This window comes from Corapipo altera, unplaced genomic scaffold (genome assembly GCF_003945725.1).
Source record: "Corapipo altera isolate COAL_440 unplaced genomic scaffold, ASM394572v1 201, whole genome shotgun sequence".
Classification (NCBI taxonomy): domain Eukaryota; kingdom Metazoa; phylum Chordata; class Aves; order Passeriformes; family Pipridae; genus Corapipo; species Corapipo altera.
In genome coordinates this window covers 3,018,967-3,022,865 of record NW_020884940.1, presented here as the reverse complement: position 1 = coordinate 3,022,865, position 3,899 = coordinate 3,018,967, and the positions used below count along the sequence as shown (strand labels likewise).

At 66.4% G+C, this 3,899-nt stretch overlaps 1 protein-coding gene across 1 annotated transcript in view; it reads left to right on the top strand.

Annotated features, from left to right (window-relative positions):
- Positions 1-3,899, top strand: part of AHDC1 (AT-hook DNA binding motif containing 1) — a 50,137-nt gene that overhangs the window by 586 nt on the left and 45,652 nt on the right. The window lies entirely within an intron of this gene.

Sequence of the window (3,899 nt, the reverse complement as noted above, 5' to 3'; positions counted from 1 at the left end):
CCCCCCCCCCGCCTCTTCACCCCCCCGGGTGCGAGCGGTGAGTGACAGCTGTCAGAGCCGGCTCCGGCCACTAGAAGGCAGAGCCTGTCAACAGCGCTGGGGGTTAGGGGGGCTCCCCGGGGGACATGGGGACCCCCCGGGGCACGGCATCCCACCCCCTTCCCCTGGCAGCCTGGCCCCGGGAGCGGCGGGCTGGCCCTCGAGGGGCAGCCCCGGGGGGGGTGGGGGGTGAGGGGGACGCGTGGGGCACGGGGGGCTCCCCCCCAGCCCCGCCGGTGAAGTTGCGAGGTCTGTGGCGCGGGGCTCGGCGAGCGGTTGTCACTCCGGTGCCTGTCATCCCCCCTCTGATTTGTTTTTATCGATCAGCTGATTTAACACCCCCCACCCCCCCCCCCCCCCGCGCGGCCCCTCGGTGCTCGTGATGGGGACCACGGGGGACCGCGATGGCTTTGGCGGGGGCTGGAGTCGCCCCGCGGGGGTCACGGTGACGCCAGACCCTCTGCCCACCTTGGGGATGTGTTTGGTGTCCCCAAGGCCCTCGCAGGTGGAGACACCTGGGTCCCTGCTTGTTTACGTGCTGTGGGGGGGACGACGTGGCCGTGCCCACGACCGAGTGGCCTCGTGCATCCAGCCCCCTCGGCCCGTGGCTGCCAGGAGAGCCCCCCAAAAGCGGCGGGGTGAGCTCATTGTGTGCCACAGCGCGCGGTGGAGTCACTCCAGATTTATCCTGGCGTGACAGAGAGCAGAAGCGAACCCCCGGGGCGGCGGGCACGGATCCTGCCCCGCTCGCTTGCCCACCCTGGCGCCGGCGTGGTCCGAACCGGGGGAGGGGGGCGCGTGGTCCGAACTGGGGCCCCGTGGTCTGAATCGGGGGCCCCCCTCCCAAGCCTCCCCGCCTTTCCTCGCCCCCCCAGGTGTCCCCTTACACTGGCTTCTCCTGCTGGGCTGTGGAATTTGCAGGGGAGGGTGGTGGTGGTGGTGGGGAGCGCGGGGGGAAGAGGAGGGCGGAGGGGGGGGGGGGGGGGGGGGCTGGAGAAGGGATGGCGCGGCGCCAAATTCCGCTCTGCCATGTCTCTGTAACCTGAATAGGCCAACTCCATCCCCGGTGCGAGTCCCCCGGGGCTCCGCCGCGCTCCGATGCAGTCAGGCGGGAGGTGGCTTTCGCCCGGGTTGCTGCCGTGTCCCCCCCGCTGACAGCCCGGCAACCCCAGCCCCGGTTCCCTCCCGGGCACCGGCCGGAGCCACCGCGCGCCCGCCGGGAGCCGGTCGGGCAGGAGGTGGAGATGGTTTGGGGGAGAAAGGTTGGCACCGTGGCAGGGACGGGGTAGCCAAGGACACGCCGGGAGCGGGGCTGGCCGGCGGAGGAGAAGCCATGGAAGCCCATGGAAGGTTACGGGAAGCCTGGGGGGGCCGGCGCTGCCCTGGCCTCCTTAGAGGAGGCAGCAGAGACCCGGGGCAGGCTATTTCTGCTGAGATCCCGAGGAAAGCTCTGGGAGAATTGTGGGCTTCTATAAATAGTGTGTGTCAGCCGAGTGGAAACAGGGCCTTGAAATGCTCCTGCTATTCTCCCGAGTGCTTGGAACCAGCTCTTGGTAAACAGGGCAGCGGTGGGGAGGGCTGTTTCCTTCTTCCGGGCTCGGTAACAGGAGCGGGAGGGATGTGGGGGGGATTTTTTTGCCTGGCGATATGGCAGCGTTCCCCCCCGGGGCCGGCCGGCTGGATGCCGGGCTGTGGCCGGGCTGCCCGGATGCGGGATGGCCCCTGAATGCGTCGCAGATGTGTGTCCCCCCCCCCCGCCTCCGCTGCCGTCCCCTCCCCAGCCCTGCCGCCAGCCAAACTTCGGGGCCGGGATGTGCCGTGTGGTCCGGACACGGTCCTCGGGGAGCCGGCGGTGCCGGGGGTGGATCTGGGGGCGCCGGGGCTCAGCTCGGGCCGGGGGATGCTCGGCACACCCCCTCCTCTCGCCGGCACGGGGGTCTGTGGGGTCACAGCCCGGCTCCCCCGCTCCCCACCGCGCATCCGTCCGGGCTGGAGTTGTTCCCGCTCTGCCTCGGGGCACATGCTGAGCGCTGCCTTGCGCGTGCTGGAGGGCAGGGATTTGATCCCGTGGGACCTTCCCGGGCATGTCTGGACAGCCAGGGTGCTGCGGACCTCCTTCCTCGGGGGGGTTCTAAATGCGGAGGGGACGTGGTGACATGTTCCCAGGGTGTTTGCTGGCTCCAGGGTGCATCCTGGCAGTCCCAGTGCCGGGGTGAGGGCTCAGCTTCCCATGAGGACCCGGCACCGCGCCCGGTGTGACCTCCCCTCACGCCCGCACCCCAATGCTCACCCTGTGCCGCAGACAGTGGCTCAAAAGCTGCCTTAACGTTATTTCCCTTAAAAAATAACACAGAAGGGAAGCAACTGGGCTGCGCTCAGCTCCCCACTGGGAGTTTTCAGGGTGATGTGCAGCAGGCTGTGCAGTGAGAGGGATCCAGCGTGCTCCTGGTGGGATTTGGTGCTGGACTCGGAGTTCACCGGGGTGTCACAGGCCTGGGGGGCTCACCCTCTCCCCATGTGCTGCCTGCCCGGGTGCTCGGTGCCAGCACAGCAGAGCGTGCCCTCGGCGTGGGTGGGAAGGGGCGAGCGCCAGCCCGGTGGTGTTTTTTTTTTTTTTTCTCTTCCCTCTCCATCTTTCTTTTTCTTCTTTTTTTTTTTTTCCCTTTTTTCTTTCTTCTTTTTTTTTCTTTTTTTTTTTTTTCCCTCCCTCTCTGTGGGTTGAGCGTTGGGGCGACAGACAGGGAAAGTCTGAGCAATGGTCTCCGTGCTGGTGCTGTCTTCAATCACCGCGTCCCAGAATCCCTCGCTCTGGGCCTTCTAGGCACAAGGGCTTACAGCGAAAATCGGCAGCTGCAGCTGCGAGTGAAAGCACAAGAGCCCGGCTGGGTCTTTGGCATCGGCAGGAGAGCAAAAAAAAAGCTGGGGGAGGCGAGGAGGGAAGGGAAAAGGAAGGGGGATGGGGGTGGGGGGGAGAAATGTGCCCTGTGGTTTTTTTCCAGGCTTTGCCACCGAGGGTTGTGTTTCAGAGCATCGGTTCCCGGGCGCGGGAAGAGGCGGGAGGATGGGGGGGTGCGGAGCGATGCCTCCGGGGAGCTCATTAAAATCTGTCGGCTTCCCCCTTTCTCCGGCCGAGGGAGGCTGGATATGGAGGGAAGGAGGGGAGGGACGTGCTGGGAAGGAACATGCCGGCAAACCGGCTGCCCGGTGGGGACAGTTGCCGGCCCAGGCAGGAACGCTGCCCCCGGGGCTCACCTGTCGGAGCACGCCGGGCGCGCCGTGCCAGCGAGGCCGTGACAGGGGCTGGCGTGTGCCGCCACTCCGGGGACTCCCTCGGCACCCGGGAGAAACCCCCCGGACACCCAGCCAGGCTCGGGAGCGGGGATGAGCTGCCACGGTGCCAGGGTGGCGGTGGGTGGGTCATGGGGGTGTTTGGGGGGTGCAGGGGGTCAGCGGGGTGAGCGCAGGGAGAGGGGGTGTGAGCGGGAGCTGTTGGCACGTGCGTGGGCAGCGTTTGGTGCGCAGGGAGAGTTTGGGTGTGCGGGCACCGTTTGGTGTGCAGGCAGAGTTCCTGTGCAGGTAGGGCGTGTGGACAGGTTTGGTGTACAGGCAGGGTTTGGTGTACAGGCAGGGTTTGGTGTGCAGGCAGGGTTTAGTGTGCTGGGTTGGATGTGCAGGGTTTGGTATAACAAACAAGGTTTGGTGTGCAGGGTTTGGTGCGCAGGCAGAGTTTGGTGTGCAGGAAGGGATTGGTGTGTAAGAATTGGTGTACAGGCAGGGTTTGGTGTGCAGGCAGGGATTGATGTGCAGGGTTTGGTGTGCACAGAAGGGATTTGGTGTGCAGGCAGGGTTTGGTGTGCGGG